Source organism: Rousettus aegyptiacus, unplaced genomic scaffold, assembly GCF_014176215.1.
Source record: "Rousettus aegyptiacus isolate mRouAeg1 unplaced genomic scaffold, mRouAeg1.p scaffold_m13_p_5, whole genome shotgun sequence".
Taxonomy (NCBI): Eukaryota; Metazoa; Chordata; class Mammalia; order Chiroptera; family Pteropodidae; genus Rousettus; species Rousettus aegyptiacus.
Window position 1 is genome coordinate 82,642,163 of NW_023416308.1, and position 26,294 is coordinate 82,668,456.

Below are 26,294 nucleotides of genomic sequence, written 5' to 3' on the forward strand. Positions count from 1 at the left end.
TAGTCGGAGAATATATTTTTGATAAGGTGACATTTAAGCAGAGACAAGAAAGTGAAGGAGCAAATCTGGGAGAGGGCTTTCTAGGGTGAGGAAACACAAGTGCAAAGGCCCTGGGGCAGGAGTGTTCTGCCGTGAAGAGGCCAGTGTGACAGGAGTGACATGAGTGGGGACGAGTGAAAGGAGATGTGAGTAGAGAGGTGGGTTGTTCGTAGTGATGGGGAGGCACATCCTGTAGGGTCTACAGACTTTCACTCAGATATCAAGAGCCATTACAGGGTTTTGGGCAGAGGAATGACGTGCTCTGACTTAACCTTTTAAAAGAATCAATTTTGTCACGTGGCGAACACCCTGTCAGAATTCAGAGGCTGTTATAATAATCCAGATAAGAAGTGATGTGGTTCTTTGGACCAGGGTGTGGTGGTGAGGTGGTAAGGATAGCCTGGGAATGGATCCAACAGGATTTGTTCATGGTTTGAATATGAAGTTTGAAAGGAGGAGTCAAAGATGACTTAATGGTTTAGAGAGAATGAAATCGCTGTTGAGTTTTTTTGAGTTTTGATGTTGTTTGTTTATTTGTTAGAGTTTTGTAGAGGGATACAGAGAATTGGGAGTTTAGTTCGGACGTGCTAAATTTGAGATGTCTGTTAAAAAGCTAAGTAAATAAGTAAACTAGGCAGTTGAATATAAGAGGCCGTAGCTTAGGGGAGAAGTTATTGCTGATTTTGGAGATGTCAGTGAATACATGATATTTAAAGCATGAGATAGCATGAGATCTAGCCTGGACCATTCTCTCTAGTCATTTATCCAGATGTCTAGCTGACATCTCTACCTGGATGCCTAAAAGGCAGCCCAAACTCAACATATCCAAACCCAGACGTCCGATTTTACCCCCTCACCTGCTCCATTCACAGCCTTCCCCTTTTTAGCTGATGATAGTGCCATTCTCCCATTGGTCAGACAAAACCATGTGAGTCACATTTTACTTTTTTTCTCACCTCCCACACGCAATCTGTCAGGAAATCCTGTTGGTTGTGCCTTCGAAATATATCTAGAATCTAATCCAAACATTTCTCAGCACTTCCACTGCTACCATCCTGGTCAGAGCCACTGTGAGTTATTTCTTACCTGGGTTACTGCAATAGCCTTCTAAATTTCCTCTGTTTCGATATCACTCCCCCGACCAGTATATTTCTCAAACCAGGAGCCAGAGGGATTCTTTTAAAACATGTCAGAGCAAGTCCCTCCTCTGCTTAAAACCCTCTAACAATTTGCTGTTTCACACAGAGTAAAAGACAAAGTCCTTGTAATAACCAAGGGCCTTTGGCGACCTGACCCAGGGCCTCCACCTCCGGGCCTCTTCCTCCTATTCTCTTGATGGATCACTTTGGTCCAGCAACACAGGTCTCCTTGTTGTTCCTCAAATGTGCCAGACACGCTCCCACCTCAGTGCCCTCTGCTTAGGGTGCCCTTCTCTCAGCTATCCTGCTTGTCTCATTCCTACACCTTCTTCAGATTTTGCTCATCTGACTTTCTCAGTGAGACTACTTCTGACCACCCTTTTTAAAATGCATCACCTATTAGCCTGCACTCTGATCCTGCTTTCCATGCTCTGCCTTCTTTTTTATGTAACTTCTCACCATACAGCATATGATTTAATCTATTTATGTGCATGTGAGCTTTTCCAGAGCAAGAATCTCTGTTTTGTCTTTTTCGTTTACTAATGTGTCTCAAATGCCTGGAACAGTGCCTGGAACATGGCAGATGCTTGATACATGTTTGTTGAGTGAATGAATAAACAAATGGTTGAATGTAGAACATTAAAGAGATGAGTCTGATGGTCTCCAAGGCAGATCGTGATGTGGGAAAGATGGAAGATGCCAAGAGCAGGTGTAGGTATAATGCCGAGACTCCTTCTGGGCTGGGTGAAGGATACAAATAAAAATTATGAGGACTTGAACTAAGGCAGGGAATGGAAACATTAAAAGAGCAATAGTCTTAAAAAACTCCAAATTAGAGAAATCACATATTTATTTGTTCATTCATTCATTCACTCGGTCATTCATGTTTTCTCTGTACCTACAATATGATAATACTAGGTGTATCAATACTGTGTCCAGTCTGAGCCTTCCTGAATTAAAAGGTCAGCTGTCCAAGAGGGTTAAAAAGGTGATGTATTCTTCGAGCAGGGCATTTGTCTCTCATAGGGTTGCCAACGTGCTGTAGGAGCTGCCAAACATCTCAAAGGTGGGAAAAGTAAAGAAGAGTGAAATGATTTGGCTGGTGCTCCTCTGGCAAATCCTGCTTGCTCTTTCGCTGCCCAGGAGCCTAGGACTGCCTTGGGTTAAGGAAGATGTAAACATGGAATCAGAGCTCCAAAGCTTCCCAAACAGTTGTCATGGGTAGCTGTGTAGGCTGAGACCCTGCTCAGCTTTCCTTCCTTTCCATCACCCCTTGTGAACTGTCTGAGGCCAGTCAAGTCCTGGGGTAGGGCATGTTGGCCGGGGGAGGGGATGCTAGGAAGACCTACCAGTTAGACCAATTAGAGGGTCATCTGGGATAAATAGCAGGGTTTTCAAACATGCGAGTCCCCAAAAAGGACTGAAATGAATGGAAACTCGGGTTAACAGAACCCTGGGACATGGGGATCTGCCTGTAGGGGCTACACACAAAGTTCCTTGGGCCCCAGGTCCAGAGGCAGCTAGAAACACAAAGGGTGTAGCAGTTTCATTCTTTACTATCCCGAGCGTGTGCGCTTGTGCCTGACTTACTCCACGACCTCTCCCACTTGGGGTCTGGTGTCATAAAAATCACCCCATTTTGCAACTGGTTGGTTTATGAAAATGAGATTGGATGAAACAAAGGAGCTAACCTTTCACCTTTTACAGTTTCATGTTGCTTGAATTCTTAAAATAAGTAGGAGTTATTTTGTTATTTAAAAATTGGTGGCCGATGATGCTGGGTAACAAAATCACGGTTTCAAGGAGGTCCTGCAATTGAGCCTTCAGTATTTGGACTTTCAACAAGTTAGTCTTATTTTTTAAAAGGGAAAATAGGAGATAAAAACACAGACATGTAAATAAGCCAGCAGGTGTCAGTATTGCTGACACCTGTCCCCTCCCCTTTACCCCTGATGCTTCTGCCTTGGTTTAGGCCTCATTCATTGCCTTTCTCCAGACCTGTCAACTCCACAATGGCAAGGTGTGGTTACTATTTGATCTTTGAATCATAGTACAGTTCCCAGCACAAAGTGGCCAGTTCATTAATAAATATTAAAAGTGAATGAACTACGGCAATAATCTTCCGCTGGTCTCCCTGACTAGTTTTACATTTGATGCTAATCAAATTCAACAAAGACTCATTGATGCACCTACACAGGTCAGGTATTTCTTGCTGTTGTCTTCAGTCAGCGGTCATCACACTTTTGAGTATCAGTATTTCCCAAAATCGGTTTTAGAATTTGTATTATAAGTCTAACTAATTTCAAAGGATGTAATTTCTGGCTCATTGTACATATTGACATTTAAAACTATTGTAACAACTTAAAAAAAAGGTATCCAATAGAATTTAAATACCAAGGCATCTCGATGCCCACCATTATCCATTTTTAAAAAAAGTCAAATAAGGCCTTTTTTAATATTGGAGTTTCATCTTGTGTCTTTTGTGAAGCCCACTGCACTTCTCCACACAGAATTCTACCCTGGTGTAGCATATTTTTATCCTTGAAAGTCTTTTATTGATTATCTTATTATTATTTTCCATAATACCAAAATAATATGAGTGAAATAAAAAATACTTTTTTTGATTATTAGATTATAGATGTTAAATTTCTTCTGGACTAAATTAGTATTATTATAATTATTAGTAGTGCACAATTGGTTGAAATAATTTAAGTGTTATAAATTATGGTAAATAATTATTAAATGTGAAAACCAAATTTTAGTAAAAATATCTCTCTTAATGAGATGGATGGGCCTGTGTTTTTATTACTCCTGTATTGGTGGTTAAATATTACCTTGTTCACAGGAATAAGTAAACGAGAATGAAAGGAGTTTTGTTATTGCAGATTTTCTCAATTATCTGAGCCCCTTCTGAGTTATATGTCAAAAATGACATAGCAATCTATTACCAAAATTTACTTTAAATGATCTATCAGCTGACAACTCAATTTTCAGTTTTGTTGAAAGCAAAGGAATTGGAAGCCACCCGATTTTCTAACTGCTACCCAGTTAGACTTGTTCACTTTTCGATTTCTGGGACGCATACCAAAAAAGGCTTTACTAAGGCTTAACGAATTAGTATTACTTATGTTTTTCATTCTTTCATGTAGAAGCACCTTACTTAACCCAATATACTCAGAAAGAATTGGGAATATAAAAATATTGAGTTTAGTATGTCTTGCTAATATCATTTTTTAATGAATACTTTTATCTTATAGACTTTAAGTATAATTTGTTACAACCTTGGAGCTGTAAATTTGGCTCATTCAATTTAAGGAAAATGTCTGCCATAAGGAAAAATTGGTAAAACCAATGTATTATCAAATTAATCAGCCAATCAGACTTCTTTTTTTTTTTTTTTAAACACCTACAGTACCTGGTCTTCTTAGGTGGTCTCCCATCCAAGTACTAACCAGGCCTGACCCTGCCTAGCTTCTGAGATCAGACGAGATTGGAAACGTTCAGAGTATCATGGCTGTAGACCAGAGCTCTTTTTTTTAATATCAATAACTATGTTGTGTTTCCCTGCAGCAAACATATCTCATCTGAATTGAATGACTAGATAAGGCAGAGAGTCTTGCCCTGAGTTTGCATCTGGACAATATAAGGCGCCACCATTCTCAGTATTTCCTACTGGACTTCTTTTTGCTTTGCTCTCAGAGGATTCTGTCTCTGAAGTAACGCATTCTTTCACAGCAGTCTGGAGATGGAAGAAAAAATAAAGCTTGTCATTGTTTGGTCCTATTCTACCATATATCTATATTAGAACATTTCAACATGTACCATATTACCCTGTTTTCAAATGCAATTCTTCAAACTTAATAAAAAGATGTATAAGACTGGGAAAGACACAAAGCATACCATAAGTGTCCTGTTTAAGGAGATGAATTTTTTATATCCTGATTTGGTTTACAATATAAGATTCAGGACGGGTGAGAGATATACTTTCCTTTGCAAAGAGAAGGGCAATTGTGAAAGGGGCAGTGGGAAAGGCATAATGGGATACCTTGAAGTGCATCCTTAGATCTATTTTAGGCAAAATTACATATGGAAGTCAAAGATCCCCTTGAATTGACCTCCTCAAACTGTTCACACCTACATACCCCTTAACACGCCAGTTTAAAGATCACTATCTTTATTTATTTATTTATTTATTTATCTATCTATCTATCTATCTATCTATCGTTTTTTTTTTTATGGTGACATTGGTTAATGAAATACAATAAGTTTCAGCTGTACACTTTAACAGTAAGGGGTGTGTGTGTGTGTGTGTGTGTGTGTGTGTGTGTTTATTTATTTACACTGTGTGTTCACCTCCCATAATTAAGTCTTTTTCTGTCACTGCATATTTGACCCCCTTTACCCAGTCTACCTCTCCCCTCCTCCCTATCCCCTAACCTCTGGTAACCATTAGTCTGTTGTTCATGTCCATGAGTCTCTGTTTGTTTGTTTTTTAGGCAAGGCAACCCTTGTTGACCTCACAGAGTGCATAGACCTTGTCATCTTACAATCCCTTATTATTATTTTTTTGTTTGTTTTTTACGCTTACAGCACCTGATCTTCCTAGGCGATCTCCTGTACAAGTACTAATCAGTCCTAACCCTGCTTAGCTTCCGAGGTCAGATGGGATCGAGCTTGTTCAGGGTGGCATGGCTGTAGGCGAGTTTCTGTTTGTTTGTCCTGTTCATTTGTTGCTGTTAGGTTTATATCCCACATATAAGTGATATCATGTGGTTTTCAACTTTTTCTGTGTGGCTTATTTTGGTTACCATGATTATCTTGAGATCTATCCATGTTGTTGCAAATGGCAGTATTTCATCTCTTCTTATGGCTGAGTAATATTCCCTTGTATATATGTGCCACAACTTCTTTAGCCAATCATCTATCGTAGGACACTTTGGTTGCGTCCATGTCCTGGCCACTGTGAATAATGCTGCTATGAACATCGGTGTGTAAACATCTTTTTGGATATGAGTTTTTGAGAAAAGACCACTATCTTAAAGCACAGTTCTGATCACCATTTTGCTGGTCAGAAGATGGAGGAGGCAACATGACAAGAAATGTAGGTGGTTTTAAGGAGCTGATAGAGGCTCCTGACTGACAGCCATCAAGGAAATGAGGACCTTTGAGCCTCCAACTACAAGGAACTAAATTTTGTCAACAACCTAAGTGAACTTGGAAGATTTACCTTCGGAATCTCCAGAAAGAAATGTAGTCCCACCAACAGATTGATTTCAGCCTCTATGAGACTCTGAACAGTTGAACCATACTGTACCTGGAATTCTGACTTACAGCACTATGAGATTATCAGTGGGGTTTTTTTGAGCCACTTAGTTTGTGGTAATTTGTTGTGTCAGCAATAGGAAATGAATACATCATACTATGATCATTTGACCTTATTATATTCTAAGACATTGATCCACCATGTTATAACTTGTGATCAGACCCCTTATGTTTTTACTTCCTTTCTTTTTAAATTTAGACTCTCTAGTCTGTTATAATTATTCCCTTATAAGCATCCTCTGTTCCCTTGTTCTTTCCTTTTATTGCAGTGCTGCTCAAACTTGACTGGGCATAGCACCAGAATCACCTGAAGGGCTTATTAAAAGACAGTTTTCTGGGCCCTGCTTGCAGAGTTTCTGACTCAGGAGGGCTGTAGGGAGGCCAGAGAGTTTGCATTTCTTTTGATTTTTCAGTGATTCTGACTCAACTCCGTCTTTTCTGCACCTGCAAACAAGCAACTGGATGCCTCTTAAGGAAAATTACTTATTGGGCTGTCTGCTTTTGTTTAAATTTGTCATTACGGACCCCAAATGGGCCCTCTGTAACTGTCTGGCTTTCCTTTCACATCTCCCTAGTAAGATCTCTATCTTTTTCCACGTTCTGTCTGCCTTCTCAAACCTCCAGTATCTATTCTTTCCTTAGTTTCAGCAGATAAACTCTACTCTCTGATGTCATTGAGGAACTGGAAGCAAGAAGAAAGAAACTCCCTGATCTTCCCACTAACAAGACTCCAATTCTGCTGGAGGTTGCTCTTTCCTCCTGCTCAATGGAAGTATGAACCTCTGCCTATTACCAGTCAACCTCTCATCCTAGGCTCTACATCCTGTTGCTCTCACCAATCCAAAAACTCTACTCCTTTAACCCGTCCTTTTACCCATGCTATTGATTGTGTCAATCTTGGTTAGTCCTCGTATCTCCATTTTTAACCCTCCTTTGACACTATTCTCTTCCTGCCACTATCCCATTTCTCTGCTCCCATTAATGGTAAAAAATTATCGAAAAAGTTGTTGGCTTCCTATGTTTCTACCTCCTCACCTTCCATTCACTCTTAAAATATGTGTGGGAGGTATATTTATTTACTGAATAAATACTTCATCGGATACTTGAGTCTTGTTCTGCAGTCCCCACTCTCATGAGTTTGTAAACAAATTCCTAAATATGGAATATACAGCTAGTGACAAGTCTTGCGCAGAAAACAGGGATGTGGTGATTTTATGACCCATAAAGACATTCAGGAAATAGATATTGAGCACCCACAATGCACTAGGAACAGTTCTAGGCACTGAGAATATGTCAGTGAAGAAAGTAAACAAAGATTCCTTTCCACATGGAGTTTATGTTTTAGTACAAGAATATGAAAAATAAGCCAAGACAACAAAAAGTAAAAAAAGATATTACATAGTGACACATGATATAAAAAAAGATAAATAAAGCAGAGAGAGTCAGGGAGTGTCTGCAGCAGGACTGTAACTTTAAATGAGGTGGTTAGATAAGGTCTCACTGAGAGGATGTATTTGGGTACAGATCTGAGGCGGGAGAAGGAGTTAGCTGGGCAGATATCTGGGGAAAGAACATTCCAGGTAAAAAAAAAACTGCAGCAGCAAAGACCTCAGGGCAAGAGCATTTCTGGCTGGTTGGAGGAACTTCAAGAAATTGCAAGAAATAACAAGACAAGTCTACCTGGAGTTAGGTGAGCAAGGGGAATGACCAAGGGTAGAAGATGAACCCAGAGTCCACAAGGGGCCAGATTATGGAGGGCAGCAGTTAACAACTTTTTCTGTAGAGTGCCAGACACTGGCATTGTATGTGTGAGACACTAAATATTTTTAGCTTTGCAAGCCACATATGGTCTCTATTGCATATTCTTTCTCTTATTTTTTATTTTTAAACAACCATTTAAAAGTGAAAATTTTTTTTTCTTTTTGACAGTAAAAGGATTTGGTCCACTGGCCTTAGTCTGCCACCCCCCTGGGATCTTGAGGCCATGGTAAAGATTTTGGTTTTACTCTGGGTGAGAGGAGAAGCACCGCAGGATTCTGAGCAGAGGAGTGATACGACCTCTCATGTGTTTAAAAGATCTCTTCAGCTGTTGTTAGGGAGAACAAGCAGGAGGGGCCGAGGGGTGGGTTCTGAAGGAAGAAGCAGGGACATTAGTGTTTAGGATACATATTTTGACAAAATAAACTACCCTATAATGCAGAGGCTTAAACAACAGACTTATTATTACTCGTGATTCTGTGGGCTATGAAGAATTTGGACCAAACACAGCAGGGCTAGCAATTTCTGCTGGGCCTCGAATGTCTACCATGTGTTGACAAGCAGTTGGGAGCTGGCTGCCATGGCAAGACTGGGATCGTATTCTCATAGCTTGGTTCTTCCAGTTGGCTGAATTCCTCGGTTCACCTCCATGTGGTTTCTAGTCTCTTTCTTTTCGTGTGGCATCTCCAACAGGTTAGCCAGACTTTTTACATGGCAGCTCAGGGCTTCCAAATGTGCGACATAGAAGTTGCCAGGCCTTCCATGTGGCCTAGGTTCCTCACTGGCAAGCAGCAGTTCTGCCACAGTCTCTAATTTAAGGTAGGGTATAGGGCCTACTCAGATTCAAGGGGGAGGGACCACTCAAGGATGTGAATACGGACACTATAGCTCACTGTGGGCATCAAAGGGACAGTCCAACACCACTGAACTAAAAGATATTTCACTAAGTGGGGCAAATGTGATGGTGGTTTGGAATAAAGTGTTAGCAATAGAGCTTGTGAGAATTCACCGGCTTCTGGGTATCTTTTGAAGATAAAGTTGAGAGGATTTGCTGATGGCATTGTATGTGTGAGACAGAGAAGAATCAAGGGTAATTCTGAGGTTCCAGATTGAGTACCTGGATGAATGCCACTTACTGAGGAAGGGGCAGGTTTAAGGGGATTATCAGTTCTGATTTGGAATTTTAAGTTTGAGATTTCTATTGGACACACAAATGGAGAGATGTCAAGGAACAGCTGAATATGCGGGTGTCAATATCTTTTTAGCAAGTTGTCAGTGTAGAGATTGTATATAAAACTTTGAGACAGGATGATATCATCATGACAGCTTGAAAGGAAGAAAGGAAAATTTCCAAATGCCAGAAACCAAAAACAAGCCCAAAGCTAGTATGGTGAGCAGAATCTGAAGCTGGAACAGGATAGGTCTTAGGCACTGAGGTTGGGATTTTAATGTTGATATGGCAATAGGAGATGAGGCTTTGGCCTTGATAAGATTTGGAGCTGGAATGACAGTCCCATCACAAAGTGTAAAAGAGTCCAAGTAAAGTATAGCAGAGTGAATGAAAATTTGTGAATAAAAATTTCTCCATGGAGAAATTCCAGAACAGTGTGGACAAAAAATGTTATGTTCCTAAAACCTTTAGAGAGAAATTTTTTCTACAAAGGTCCAAAGATCAGAATATATCTGAATCCTTAGCTTTCTCATGGAAAGCTAGAAGGCAATGGAAAAAATGCCTTCAAAATACCGAGAAAAAAATAATTTTCAGCTTAGAATTCTAACCCTACCAAGCTATCAAGTGAGGGTAGAAAAAAAATATTTTCAGACAAGCAAAGTCTCAAAAGTGTTACTTCTGATGCATTCTTGGGACACAACAGGAGAACTGACTCCACTAAAACAAGGGAGAAACCGAGAAGTAGGAAAAATGGGAACCAGGAGACCTCGTTTTCATCACAAGAGAGAGGAAATCCCTAAATGATGATGAATGGTGAATGGCGGATCTGAGATAACGAGGATACTACAAGCCTAGAGGACAGCCAGTTCATACTGGAACAAGCTTGAAGGCTCCAGAGGAGACTTCGTCAAGATAGAGTACATAAGAGTGCCTAAAGGGAATAAATACACTCGAGAGATTTATACACCTGGTGGAAAGTTTGAAGCTACATTAGGATAAGAACATAGAAAACTAAGCAAATAAAAAATTTGGAACTTTTTAAAGGAAAACGAAACTAAAAATAAAAGTTGCCAACTGATTGTAATATGCATCATGATTTCAGAGGTGTTAAAATGTGAAGAAGTATACATGTTAGAATAAAAATTCAGTAGTTCATTTAGCAAGGGCCATGAGTGGTAAGAATGTCTTAGTTTTTATATGCTGAAATTTCCCCTCTTCCAATACTCGTGAGTAATGATTTGGCTGAGTGTAAATTTATTTTATTCCTAAGGCTTTTTCTTTAATCCTAGAAAAAAAACTCAGTAAGTTTCTCTTTAAATATTGCTTTTTCTACCATTTCTTTCTATTCTCTTTCTCAGGAATGTATCAATATTTAAAACTTTTAATCTGTTCTCTATGTTTTTAACTGCTATTTCTTTTTATTTCATGCTACATTCTGAATTCCTCAGTTCTCTCTTCCAGTTCTTTAGTTTTACTCTTTGAGTGTGCTCAATCTAGGGTTTCTCCCATTTATGGCCTTTTAGAGTTCAATTAGGGAATTTTTCATTTCAAGGGTTTCTAACTGGTTATTGTTCATATTGTTTCACTTCAGCCTATTTTTGCTTAATAATTTCCTTTTGAAACAGAGGGTGTGCATTCATCTCTGAACATTTCAACCTACTGCTTTAGTCTTTTTATATTCTTTTACAAGTTTCCAGAGGAAATTTGAGAAAATTTCTGATCTGATTGTTAATTTCAAAGGTTATCATTCTCACCAGTAGGTTCCTTCGTACATTTTGGAATTATGGTCCTCAAGCTTTTTTTGAGTGAGAACATATTTGTTTTATTTAATTTCTCTCTCTTACTTTCTTCTCATCCCTTCTCAGGATGCTTCCATTTGGCTCTCCGAGCCTCAACCTAGAGCCAGAGTTTTGGATCAAGATTCTCCACCCCAGGATATTAGGGATTGGCGGATCTAGTCATGGGCCTGCAGACAGCTTGACAATTCCTGATAGCAAGATGTTCTCTTTGTGGCACCCCTCCCGGGATCTAGTAAAGCCGCGGTCCACAGCTTGACAGCTGTTTTCTTTGGCTTCTTTTCACAATGCAGTGGAGCCCCGGTCAGCCTCTGGTACCAAGCTGAGAGCTTCAATCCCCCACATCGTAGGAAGCACTTTTTACCCCCAGGGGAGCTGAACTCTTGCCCAGCTGCCAGTGTCCAGCTTTCAGACTTAGAGCCCACAAAGTTTCAACTTCAGCCCCACTGATCTTTCTGTGTTTCTTCTATTCCACTTCTGGTTCATGTACATATGTAAGAGTCTAGTCGTGTCTTTTAAAAAATCATTTTTATGTTTGAAATGTCATGGCAGGCTACGCGCCTGAAGCAAAGGGGTTTTTGGAGACATAAACTTACTTCCTTGTGTTGACTTCAACCTCCTCGCATCTGCTTTCTGTCCCTCACCCCTCTACTGAAACCACTAAGTCAAAGTCACTGGTGATCTCTAGGTTACCAGTTCTAATGGACATTTTTCTGTCCTAATTGGACTTGACTATTTGGCAGCTTTTGACATAATGGCTCTATTCTTAAAACATCACTCTCTATTTGGCTACCTGGCATTCTCCTGGTTCTTATTCTCATTGTCCTTTGTAGCTCAATAGATCAGCAATTTTGAGATATTCCTTTGTGTTCTGGCATTTATTGTTGTTGATGAGTAGCTTGCTAAAGTTGTTAGTTTTTCGTAGGTAGTCTGTCTTTTTCTATAGATTTTTGTTTCTTATATTTGATGTTCTCTATTTTTACCATGCTGTCTAGGTATGAATTTATTTTTACTTTGCTCAATATCTTGTGGCCTATCCCTGAAAGATAATGTGAGTTCAGGTCCCACACTGGTATAGAAACAGACTTGGGGGTTCCAATTTATTATATTATATTATGTTAAATATTCTTTTTCTCTCTGTGACCCAGGCCAATGACAGGCTTTCTTGCTCTTTCTTCAGAAGTTTTCTATCCTCCTGTGGGGAGCAGACAGGAACCTTTGTTACAACTCCAGGGTTCATCAGGGTTCAAGGCCTCGTCTTCTGTTGCCATGTCAAAATCTCTCCACAATCCCTAAGATCTATTCTGTTTTCGCTTAGGATTCTGCTCACCATGCTAGTTTTGGGTTTCCTTTTAATTTCTGACATCTTGGAATTTCCCTTTCTCGCTTTCCATTTTAGATATGTCTTCAGAAAATAAACTTATCCAGCATTTCTCGTGAGAGAGGTGACTCCTGCTTCGGTTCTATCAGCTTGTCTTGGTTTTAAAACACTATGGTGGAACTCGAAGCCGAGAATTTGACTCTTTTCCCTCACTGGGTTCTTTTGAGGTTTTTTGTTTGTTTGTTTTCCTATGTCAGTAAACCTCATCCCCAGGACCTAGTACAACTAAGGTAGCCTCAGTTGAGTTTCAGTCAATCGAATCTAATTTTAATACAGTGGGGTTTGGGAATTTCTGACCTTCAGAATAAAGTTTAAGTTCCCTGAACATTCTGATCCTAAATGTGTTCCTAACTCTATTTCCTGTTATTCTAATACATTCAATGTGCTTGACAAACGAAAGTACCTGCTCTTGTCCTTGTACCCCTGAGCTGTCTCATATCCATGACCTTGAGTATAATCCTTCCTTTACCAATAATACTTTGCTACCACTGTGGGCCAATCCAACCTGTTTTTGAAAGTTCAGTTCAATTGATGCTCCTATGGAGCCTGGTTAATCTTTCCAGCCTAAGTTATTTGTACTTCCTCTGGATTTCTGTGACTAAGGGAGACAGCTCTGGGGTGAAGGACTGAATTTGCAAATTCATATCAGGACCTGGTTTTGTTACACCTTAGCTATCTCTTTTTACCTATCCAAACTTTCTATTTTTCTACCTCACAGGGTTGCTTTTATCACTCTTTTGGTTCTGAGTAACAGAAAACTCTTATTGGATTCTGACAAAAGGACATTTATTGGTTTATATAGGTAAAAGGTCTCAGGGCACAGATGGTTTCAGGCATGGGTGAATTCAAAGCTCACATGATATAATTAAGACTCTGCATCTCTCCTCTCATCTCTGCCTTTTGCTCCGTTACCTTCAGGCTCAGATTCAAAGAGGGGCTAGCCTGGCGGCAGTCCCAGAATCCTGTTTCCCATTGTTTTGTGCTTCAGTCCAGCAGACAAGCATGAGAAACTGTTTCACGGAAGTCCTGCCTAAATTCTTGTTGCTTTCATTGGGTCATGTTCCCATCTCTAAGGTGGTCACTATGGCCAGAAGCACCTGAAGCTCAGATTGGCTGAGGCCCAAGAAACTTGTCCTGCCTTAGACTCTGGGGTGCGGCCTTGGTATTCACACTTGGCATGAGAGTGGCTGGGTAGAGGCTCTCCCGTGGGAAGTTAACCATTCATTGCAGTCACAGACAAGTCATATTTAACTTTTTTCATAGTGGGTAAGGGGGATGGGGTGAGATAAATAATTTCAGGAAGATGTGTTCTTGTATTGATTGATTTGTTGACCTGGCCAACCTAAGGCTATTCAGAGAAAAGTCCTTCTGTTGTATTTGTTTGTTTGTTTGTTTGTTTGTTTGTTTTGTTTCTGGTTAATTTTTCTCCTTCTGCCCCCTCAGTGGGCGGTGAAGGGTGGACTTCAGGTAAGTGTAGACTAAATGAATTTCCCAAGGCATTGATCAGCAAGGCAGGTTTAGGGCTCCCTCCTTGATGCTTGAACTTCTAGGAAGATTTTAGTTTAATTAAAGTAATTAATCTGTTCTCCTGTGCCTCTGTGGTTATGTTAATTTCCTTAAATTTCATGTCTGAACATGGAGCCTAGAGTTACTGGTGCCAAACTACAGCTTGGGAAACAACTCTTAAAAGAGGGGATGGAGGACCCAGATCACCTCTTGAAATTGCCTACAGGTGGCCTCTGCTCTAGAATTGGCCTGAAGCTGCTTTTTGGCTGATTTTGTGGTAAAGATACTAACTCTTTTCAGTCACATGTGTTAAGCAGGAAATGAGGCTTAACATAAAATATATTAGGGCTATAGGGACTCATTAGTTTTCTACCTGCTTTCTCTTAAGTCGTAGCAATGATGCTATTCCAGGAACCTGGGCCCTAGCAAGGTAGAAATACCAGGGACACTTTTTTAGATAAGGAAAGCTCCATGATTATAGGTATCCTGAGCATGGATATAAGAACTTGATTAAATTGCAGAGTCATTGTTGGAAACAGTGTTTCAGGGCCTGCACATCTAAGACAATTGCTGGAGGGTGGGGGAATGAGAATGAGAAGTCTCCAAAGGCTTTGTTTGGCAGGTCAGGAGTCACCAAAGGAAAATCTGAGTGGGCAGGCCAGCAGCATCCAGCCTGGAGTTTAGCAGACTCTGCAGCAAAGCTGGGTGTTACTTAAAAGGAACTCTCTGTTCACTATCTTCACTTCCCAGACTGTGCAAGTCAGTGCAAACTCTTTTCTGGAAGGATATCCTTTGTCTTCCAGGTTCTGACCTTGCCTCCCCTTTGGGTCTCTGTGTTTTCCCCAGTGGGCATCTTATCTCTCTTCCTGACACTGGCTTCCTCTTTGGGCCTCAGTCATGCTCACACCACTTTTTTTGGGTAATGCTTTCCTTTCCTGAACCTTCCCTTTGGTCTCCCTTCCCCACAGGTAGCCACAGGTGCTCTGCCAAGGGACCAGCAGCAGCATGGCCTTACAGAAAAGAGCCTGGATTTAGAGGCCACACAGAAGTAAATTCTAATTCTACCTCTGCCATTTATTAACAAGGTGACCTTGAGCAAGTTACTTCATCTCTCTGAGCTAGTTTCCTCACCTTTAAAATGGGGATACTTGAGATTATTGTGTTTTTATGAGGATTTGGTAAGATAAAGGGCTTAGGAAGGCAAACAGTTTACCCTTTTGTAAACGATAGCTTTTATTAAGAATGAAGAGCAAGCTGGAAAAGACACATCACACAACAACCAATTTCCCACTTCACCAGTGATAGCATCTGACCAACAGAATCAGGCGTTTACCCTGGCGGAAAAGTCTTGCATAGACAGAACCTCCACTTCCTCATTTGTAACCTGCTCTAATGTTTCACAATCTGTTAGTCAGGACATTGTTCTTAATACCTAACCCAAGTTCCTCCTGCTACAATGTGTCATATCACACTTATTTTAAAATACTGTAACACACAAATAGACCCATGAAAATGAGCAGATTTCTCTCTGAGTCAAAGGTTTCACAGGTCTTGGGTTTACTCTTATCTTCAAGAAACCTGGGAAAATTTTCTGTGTGATCACCACGAACAGGGACTGTGCTGGTCTATCCTGGGAAGCTCCAGAGAGGCGTGATAAGACTCTCTTGAGACTCATGTCTCGTTTGGACCCGCGGTCCCAGTTTCTCTCCCCCTCTCTTATTTTTTCAGTTGTAAGTGAATGGCTGGTCCTAATTTATAAAATCTAGGAATGCGGGAATTTAGTAGGATTGATCACATTGATGGCTACTCACTGTCATACAGCTTGGCTCCGGCAATGATTGAAATGAAAATTGTGTGTCAGCCTTTGATACTGAAGCAGATGATACTAGCAACAGATCATTTCATTTAACTATGCAGGTATATTTCGCTGTTAATCCTTCTCGCTGGGTTCTTACTATAAATCACATCTTTTCAGCAATGTGGCCCAGATCTAAATGTCTAAGAAGCTCCTGTGGGAGGAATATGTTTGCCCTGCCTGGCAGCACAGGGTAGATGTCTCAACTTTCACACAGATCCACTTTAAGTCTATGAGCCAAGGCTGCGAACTGGCTGCCTGTAGAGACCATGGACATGTTGTAGATGTGTTCTCTTTGGCCCCACAGTATTTTTTCTTTTTTTAAGTTGAATTGGTTTCCCTAATGTAAAACTCGATAGATTCACATGATTCAGGTTTCTGGCTTTTCTTGAAAAAAGAAAGATCTGGCAACACTGAAGCTGCATTTCTTCACAGTAACATCACCTCGGGTTGAGTGGCGATGTTCCTTGTACATGTGACCACCACTTCCTAGTGCCCCATTCCCACTCAGTTTCATTCATATAAAGAACCTGCCTGTGCCCTGAAGGTGTTTGAACTGGGGTTTCTCAGCTTGTGAAATCCCTGTTGGTTATTGATAGGGAGTAGAGCTGCTGGTGATGTTCCTTTGGACTTTCTGACCTCCCTTCCTCCACCAGAAACGACACCAGCAGAAATCAGTTTGTGATTCCTACAGATATGCCTTCCTCGAGTTTATATTTAATGTCGCAGTTACCAGTAGTTTCTTAAATGATCAAGGAACTGAATCCCTTTTTGAAATTTGCCTCTTCATACACTCTCTAGGTTTTTTAAAATCCAGGGGGCTTCTGTGTGTGCAGAGGAACACTCTCTACAACTTCCAGTATAACTGATACTCAATTTATCAAATTTAGGTGTCTAATAAACAAAACTTAGAAAATAAATATTTTTTAAACTACATTTTTATATACAAAGTACAAATTATATTTTTGGGGGGATGTGAAAGTAACAGAAAGCCCTGACCTAAAATGGCTTAAACAATAAGGAAATGTATGATCTCATGTAACACGAAGCCCAGAGGTGGGGTGGGCTGTGGGCGCAGTATGCAGGGTCCCAGCTCTACTTCATTCTCATTCTCTCTGCTCTGCCTTTCTCCTTGTATTGACAGCACCTTCAGGCTGGTAGCAATGTGGCTACTGTAATATTATCTTATCCAGACACAACAATTCAGAGGAGAAAGTGGGACCTTTATTTCGCGCTCTCTCTCTCTCTTTTTTTTTTTTTTTGAGCCTGCTGAAATCTTTCCCAGAAGCCCCACAGTAAACTTTTACTCATATCTGATTGGCCAGAGTTGCGTCACAGGCCCATTCCTAAGCCAATCACTGGCAAGGAGAATGGGACTTCCATGTGGCTTTTACTAATTGTCCCAGAGTGGAGTGAGTGTTGGGGTGCCCGTCATAGGGATCATTACATAATTTAATTAAATTCCCGTAAACAATCCAAGTTATAGTTGTAAATCCAATAAGACTGATTCCTTGAACATTTCAAACATCCTAACATACTAAATAGCAGACAGAAATACGAAAACAAAATAATCACAAAGCGTATAGCCACATTTAAATCTGATTTAAAAACATTAAAACCATCGGTTTAATTTCTTTTTCATTACTTCTACTCGTATTCTTATAAGTAATATTTATTTTGATACTTCTCTAGGGTCACGGTAATTTTACTTGACCCCAAATTAAAATAATATCATGTCATACTGGCCAACCTTGTAGGTTTTGCTTTTAGGTTGTTTATGTAGGTTTGGGTTATTTATGATTGATTCCTGGCAGGAGCAGGGGGTTCCGTGGCACCTCTAAACCTGAGTCGGCATGCATTAGGCTGCTCGCCCCTTTTATAAAAGCTTTACTGAGATAAAATTCCCATGCTGTACAATTAAACGGAACTATTTTATTATTACTCATGAATTATTCCCAACCATGCTTTTACAAGAGACTAAAATAATAAGAAAACAGAAGAATGATTTAAAGTATACATTTAAATTTAAAGTATACAATTTAATGGTTTTTAGTATATTTGCAGAGTTGTGCTACCATCAACAAAAATCACTATTAGAACACTTTGATCGCCCCAATAAGAAATCCATTAGCAGTCATTCTCCATTTTCAACCCTGGGCAACCACTAATCTACTTTCTGTCTGTGTGGATTTATCTATTCTGGACATTTTTTACAAATGGAATCCCACCCTCTGTGGAGGCTAGATTCCTTTTATCATTGAACTTTACTTGCTCCATCAATGGCACTTGTCATGCCTACACCTTTCAAGGGCGATTTCTGGAAATTATGTGTTTTTAAAGTTTTGCTTGGTTAGTATTATGTAATTGGTTGTTCTGTTTTTGTTATGTATTGACCTGATTGTTTAGAATGATTGGAAATATAAATGTGTCTTGTTATTAGACATTCATTTTCTTTCTTCTTCCTTGCCTGCCTTTTTTTTCCTTCTTCCTTTCTTCCTTTCACAAATAAGTATTGAGTATTTTCGTATCAGGTATTGTGCCAGGAGCTGGGGATACAATAAACATGCAGGTTAGGCCCTTCCCCTCCTGGACTCAGAGTTGACGACTTGAGGAGGCCAGGCCATATGGGTGCTACTGAACTTTCATTTCAGAATTGTTCAGCAGGACCCTGGAGTAGTTTCCTGCTCCTTCCCATATTTCGAATCTTTCCCCATCTCTCCCACCATCTAAGCCTTGACATATTATCTTCAAATGTATAATTACCACCATTTATACAAACCGTTCCCAATATGCTTAATTATCTTATTACCATAATGACTCATGAAATATGTATCAGATTTGCTTTGTTGTCAAGTGTTACTTAATTACAATAATAAACTGTTCACTTATTTCACTTTTATACCTAGATTCATCCAAAAATAGATTAAAATTGAAGCAGAATGTAGATCACTTGTGAATAACCAAGATATAAATAATAATAGCTAACTGAAAAATCTTTCTTACAGTTGAACACTAATTTATCTTGGACCAAAAAAAGAATGAAAACAAATTTGCATCAATGAGGAGACCTCTGAATGGTGACAGATGATTCAAATAAAGATTATAGAGCGGTTACAAATTATAGATTTGGTGAGGGGTTAAAAATTAAGGAAGTATATGGTATACTAAATAAATTTATTTTTATATTAGAAAAAATAATTTAGAGTTGGATAAAAATGGAAAGTTTTAATGCAAACTGATGGATTTGAAAAATATTCTTCAGGTCTGTCACTTGGAAACAAGTTTACTCACTACCAAATGTTGATTTGCACATGCGACATCTAGGTTTTGGATTCTACTATGCTTCTTAAAAGGAAACCAAGGCTTTTGAAGCATAGCCAATTCCGTGTCTTGGAAGAGGGAAAAATCAGGAAGGGCTTGTAACATCCAAGGAAAGGATGCCTCCAAAAATATTTGAAATAGTGCTGATTAAACATTGAAGCCAATATAACAGGGTTCTCACTGATGATATGATTCTTTAGAGCATCGAAAAAGGAAAATTATAGTTAATTATAACATTTGTAAAGTCCATATGTCAAAGTGGAAAGGTTTGAAGAAGTATGTGATACTGAATGTCAGCTCAAATAGAAAAATAAAAATAAAAATAGAATATGAAAAGGTATTTATAATACAAAAGGAGGATAACATAATAAACTATTTTTAAATTTTTATTAATTTTCAAAGTTGGTATTCATATATTTTGGATGCTTTGTTTCTTCTGTTAAGTATATTTTATGTATAAAGTATAAATATGTATTTTTCTTTGAGAGAGAATATGAGGGAAGAGTATATACAGAGACCTCAGAGTAAGCCAAAGAGTTTTATAAAAGCAGAGATAGTACCAAGAGCAGGAAAAATGATTAATCCAATGGTCGTATAATCATCAGGTAAAAAGAGAGTCTGATAATATGTTCCAGGATAGTGCACTAATCAAATGTCATAAAGAAAGAAAGCTAACTTCAGACTCAATCCTTTGTTTACTGGGAGGTAAAACCTTTGAACAATTCTACCAATATATTAAAGGTTAGATAATGGGAGAGATGAGGAAAGATTAGAAATATGGAAAGGAGCAGGAAACTATTCCAGGGTTCCGCTGAGCAATTCTAAAATGGAAGTTCAGTAGCACCCACATGGCCTGGCCTCCTCGAGTCGTCAGCAGAAGAGACAGGACCTCCTCCCAACTTTGAGTTCAGGAGAGGAAGGGCCTACCTGCATGTTCATTGTATCCCCAGCTCCTGGCACAATACCTAATGCAGAAAAGATACTTAATACTTATTTGTGGAAGGAAGGAAAGAAAGAAGACAGGGAAGAAGAAAGAGAGTAAAGAATGGAAAAAAATATTTTTATGTTGCTGACCCGCCCCCCACCTTGAGGTATAATTGACAAATAAAAATTAGATATGTTCAAGATATATGACCTGATGTTTTGATATACATTGTGAAATAATTGCCACAATCAATTAACGTATTGATCATCTCACATTGTTACCATTGTGAGGTTTTGTTTATTTATTTTTATTTTTTTGTGGTGAGAACACTTAAGATCTACCCGCTTGGCAAATTTCAAGAACAGAACACAGCATGTTAACTGTATTCACATTGCTGTACATTAGATTGCCAGAGCTGATTCATCTCACAAAACTGAACTTTGTACTTCTCTCTGTTTACCACTTCCTGCAGGCCCTGGCAACCACCATTCTACTCTGCTTCTATGATTCACATATAAGTGAGATCATGCAGTATTTGCCATTCTGTGTCTGGCTCATTTCATTTACCATAATGTCCTCCAGTTTCGTCCATGTTGTCATGAACATCGAGATTTTCTTTTTGGTAAAGGCTGAATAATACTTCATTATACCAATCACATTTTCTTTATCCATTCACCTGTTGATGGACATTTATTTAGGTTGTTTCTATATCTTGGCTTCCATGAATAATGCTGCAATGAACATGGAAATGCAGATTTCTCTTCAAGATATTGATTTCATTTCCTTTGGATACATACCCAGAGTGAGATTGCTGGATCATAAGGTCATTCTTTTTTTTCCCATAAGGGCTATACTAGAAAAAAAGACGCATGATGCCCTTCCCAGAGGGAAAAGATGAATGGAAAGAGATGACTTCTTTTCTACTACTCTCTCCATCAGTTTCCTGTGTGGAGTCCGAGGCCTGAGTTGTCCTCTTCTTGCTGAGAGTCAGTACAAAGGTAGAAGGAAGAAGGATATTTAGCCTGAAGCTAAAAGGACTTAGAACACCAGTATTTGGCTTGTCTTAGCTCCCAGAATCTATTTGTATAAGTGGCTGTCAGTGGTTTCCAGCAAATTCAAACCATGGAGGTCCCTCATTAGAAAAAGGTGGTGGGAAGGAGGTAACCACATGAGTATCACTGAATTAGGACTTTGGAGGGGCTTCATAGATGCTTCCAACTTCCTCCTTTACTTCCTTCCCCTAAGCTGAAGTAAATGGCCGGGGTAGCCACAATTAAAGCTTTCTTACCATTCCCAGGCCAAGTAGACTGAAATTTCATCCATTAGAGATTAATTTACACTTATAGGTAACACATATATAAAACACTCAAGGACTGGCTGGCTATAAGCATTGGTCATTCAAACATAAATGTGAATTGCTTTAACTTAGATTGCTTTCCTACACTGAAGAGAGGGGAGTTTCGATTGGGAGGGTGGAGGGGAAAGATCAAGAATTTACTCAAGAGTGAGGGGAACTAAGAAGAAATAATAGGGTTGAGATGGGTGTGGGGCCTTAAGGAGGCTTTGGACCTCTTTGGTTGCACTTTCTTAACCTCTTTCACAACTTCTTTTTAAGCCGCTCCTTAAATTTTAAAGTTTGCTGACATTCTATCTTTGTCTTATCTTACTTTCTACTATCTTCAGCTGATCTGTCCATGTCACACCTGGGCTGACATTACCCATAAGCTCTCAGGTCACACTCTTGCCTTTGACCACGGGAACTATGTACAAATCGGGCCCATCTTCAGGCTCTGCCTTCCTGACCTGGTTTGGAGCTTTGGTTTGATTCATCTCCCTGATTTCTGCACCACTGCTTTCGTAAGAGATACCCCTCCTCTCTGTCTAGTCCTTTCAGTTTTCGCTACTCACTTGGAGGGTCTACCTGGCTTTTGGATTCCATTTCTCCTAAAATACACCCCTGTCAGATCACTTCCTGACTGCAAAGACCAAGGTGTCTTAATCTATGATTCCGACACCAATTATAATGTGTGTTTTGTTTTGTTTTTCACCCTACACTAAGCAATTCTCCAATGCTAGCCTATGTCTATTCAGATACTATCTACCTGGAGATAGCATCCACTCCCACATGTTAAGGGCTCAGTGCCACAAGACCGCCCTGACTTCAGATGCCAATCGCAAGTCCAAGCACCTGTGCTTCTGACCAACTGGATAGAAATCAGAGATTCCCATGCCAACTCCTTGGGTTCAATTGATTTGCTAGACTGACTAACAGAACTCAGGAAACGAGTTTAGTTACTAGATTACTGGTTTATTACAAACGATATTAAAGGATACGTATGGACAGCTGGATGAAGAGATACACAGGATGAGGTCCTGAACACAGGAGCTTTGGTTTCCATGCAGTTTGGGGCCTGCAACAAGGTTCACCAACCTGGAAGCTGTCCAGACACCATTGTCTATTTATTTATTAACAAAGGTTTCATTACATAGGCATAATTGATTACATCACTGGCTATGGGTGATTGGACTCAACCTCCAGTCCCACTCCCTTCCCTAGAGGTCAAAGGGGTGGTACTGAAGTTTCCAACCTTCTAAACAATTGGTTTGTTCCTCTGGCTACCAGGCCCCACCCTTAGGTGCTTTCCAAAAGCTACCTCATTAACATAACAAAAGATAGCTTTATTCCCTTACCATTTAGGAATTTCCCAGGGTTTTGGGAGCTCTGTGCCAGGACCGAAGATCAAATATATATTTCACCGTTCTTCTCCTTCATCTCTCACATGCTTTTTTTTTTTTCCTTCCATACTTCTACACATGTAGGTACCTCTTTCTGGAATGCCCTACCTTCTCTTCTACAGCCGTCTGTAAACTTTTACTAATTCTCAAGGCTCCATCTCCACCTCTGAGAAGCCTACCCTCCCCCGGTCTTCAGTGGGTCAGGCTGACAGATTTCCAGGCATTTAGTAGATTTTGCCTTGGTCTCAGCGAAAGATCATTAAACCAGGGTTTTTCGTAGAGCACTGGGCTCAGCCTAAACTCCACGTAGCGAAGTCTGAGAAGGCTTTCAGAGTTAGCTCTGTAACGCAGTTCTTATAATTAAAAGATCAAATTTTGATGTTTTTGCACCTTGAGCAAACCACGCAGCCCTAAGACCTCAGAGGCTTTTCATCTTTGTTGGCTTCATAACTCTTATTATTATTATTCTCCTTCTTCTGAATTACTGTTGCCCTTCACATTTGGGTGGGTTTAGTGATTATACTTTCATAGCTGTTATCTTATTTGCTCCTCACAATAACCCAACCCTAGAAGGTAGAGAAGGCTGTTGTTTTTACCAGTTGAGGAGACTGTGATTTCACCTGGCTCTGAGGACACAGGGCCACCCTCATTCCCTGATGCTCTGCTTAAATTTTGAGACAGGCTTATGAAATTTCCCATGGAACCAGAAGCCTCCTCTGGTCCCCAGGAAAGCTGTGGGGTAATAGCAGTAATGAAGACGCTATCAGCTGCTGAGTGGCCAGTGGCCTAGACACCACTCCCATATCTGCCAAGTTCACAGTGCTTCAATATTTCTACCTCTTGCTGCCAGATTGTGTCCACCAATTACAGGTTATTTCAGACCCTTGGGGAAGATAAAGGCTCTGCAGAGCTAACCGACAGGCTTGATGCACCTGTCTTATTAGGCCTCAGATGCCGACCTCTGCAATTTCTCTTCCCAGCTCAGCACTCTTGCCATTGTTCACATTCCATCTCACTGACATTTGCTTGGGTTTCTTGACTGTACCAGGTTTTGTCTAGGCTGCTCTTTCTGTCTGGAAGCTTCTTTCCTCCATTTTTTTTTTTTTTTTTTTTTTTTGCCTAATTAAGTGCAACTTACCCTTCAGGACTCAGACTCATTGTCCCTTCTCATTTGCAGGCTTCCCAGTCCCCAGAAGAGCAGCATGTTTACCTGTACATACTCTTTTACCAGCCTGTACTTTTCCTGTGTAGCACCTTGTTAGAAAAAGACAGAATGATCTTGAACATGGCCTAAGGGGAAGGAATGCCATTTATCTGTAACACTTAGAAAGCCACGAGTAAGTGTTAGCCATGACTAAACACAGTCTATCCAGCCAAAAAAGATTTAGAAAAATTTCAAGCCCTTTATCCACATCTTTCAAACGTGCTGGAGCCACGCAGTCTCCCATGGCACCTCTTAGGCTCCTCCCTTTCTTATCTTCCACCTTCACATTCTACAGCTGCTTTTTTTTTTCTTCTTCTCAACAACTGTCCCTTCCCCGCAAACTCTGCATTGTGGTCTTCTTTCCCTGTTCTTCCTAATTCTCCATCACAAAAAAATAGCTCAAAAACTGGTCTGGGAAGGTAGGACTCTCCTTGGAAGGCAGGGGAGGGGAAGAGTCTACTCAAGCTAAGCCAGAATCTTCTTTGGTGGGCAGGGATAGGAAACATTATCTTGAGATCATTATCTTGTCATTATTGCTTGGCTACTTGATACTACATAATAAACTACCCAAAACTTAGAGGCATAAAACAGCAACCATTTTATTATGCTCATGATTCAATAGGTGGGCAGTTTGGGCAGGGCACGAAGGGGATGTTTTGTCTTTGTTTACCAATGTCTGGAGCTTCAGCTAGGTTAGCTCGAGTGACTGGAAATGGCAAGGACAACTTGACTGGGGTAATACATCTGGAGTTTCTGTTCTTTTTCATGTGGTGTCTCCTGGGACTAGAATTTCCAAGATGGCACCTTTGCTCATATGTCTGATGCCTGGGCAGGTATGATTGAAAAGCTGGAGTCGTTGTAGCGCCGGCCCCTGATAGACACACATACGGACCTTGATGATTGCACTGACCCCATCACGGCATTCAAGGGCCCTGGAACGTCTCAGGTTGGCCACCCTTTTGAATCCATAACAGCAACAGCAACTGCTTCGGGGGCCGGTCTGGTCTGAGGTCTCAGGACCACTCCCTGAGATCTCGCTGGGGCCTCCAAATGTTGTAGCCACCAGCCCCCCATAGACACATGGACCACCAGAAATCAGTGAGTTATAGGAAACACACTCTTTATTCAGTCAGCTGGGTCTGCCAGGGGTACGCCGACCTCAAAATTAGCAGCCCAGAAACGTAAAGGTACAGGGTTTTAGCCCTAAACCCCATTCTTCATTCTGTCTGACCACAAAGGTCTATTTTTCTTCTATTTACTACCTGTCAACCTATCGGTCGGTTGTGCAAACAGGGGTACAGAAGCAGAAAGCTTATTGTTAGAATGTTATGTTCCTATGGGTGATAGCCTATGTTCCCATGGGCGATAGCCAAGCAGTAATTTTCCAGCCAGCACAGAGTCTGGCCAGCATTGTTCTCTCATTGCATGTGGCCTTTTCATGTAGCTTTATCTTCTCATCCCATGGCAGCAAGTTTCCAAGAATGAGAATCCCAAGAAATCTGGGTGAAAGTTGTAAAGCTTTTTATGACTTGGCCTTAGGGGTCCCAAGCTGTCACTCCTACCACTTGCCACTAAGTTCAGTTCATATCCAAGAAGAAGGGAATTAAACTTCACTTCTTGATATAACTAACATGTAGTGTGGATCTATAGAGAGGGACAGAGTTAATGGCAGCCATGTTGGAGATAATCCACCACAATCCTTACCCTCCCCCAGCTACTCTAATTTATGGGTCTTTCATGGAATTTGCTTGAAGTTTAGGATCTCATCAAAAGCAAGTTCAGGTGGATGAGGCTCCTTGATTGCAACTCTTCTTCATCTGAAAGACTGTGAATTAAAAAGATGAGTTATTTGTCTCTTTCCTGTCTGTGTTGGGGGTCCCCAAGACCACCACCAACCAGTTTCGATGATTCACTAGGAAAGTGAATTGAGAAAGATTGGGAGTTAGAAACAGTTTCATTTTTGAATCTAGTAAGTCTTGGCTACTATATAGTCCCTTTAAATTCTGCTTGAAAATTGAACAATTCTTTAGTTCAAGTCCTTTTTATGTATTTTGTCTTAGACAAATAGAACAAGCCAATGGCAATTTCAACATTCTGATTGGAAATCTCCTTAGCCTCATTACAAGATCATTCAGTATTTT

At 40.2% G+C, this 26,294-nt stretch overlaps 2 pseudogenes; both read right to left on the reverse strand.

Annotated features, from left to right (window-relative positions):
- Positions 1 to 4,581: 4,581 nt before the first annotated feature.
- Positions 4,582 to 4,700, reverse strand: LOC118603148 (annotated as a pseudogene).
- A 1,059-nt stretch (positions 4,701 to 5,759) lies between these two features.
- LOC118603724 lies at positions 5,760 to 5,878 on the reverse strand (annotated as a pseudogene).
- Between the last annotated feature and the right edge of the window lie 20,416 nt (positions 5,879 to 26,294).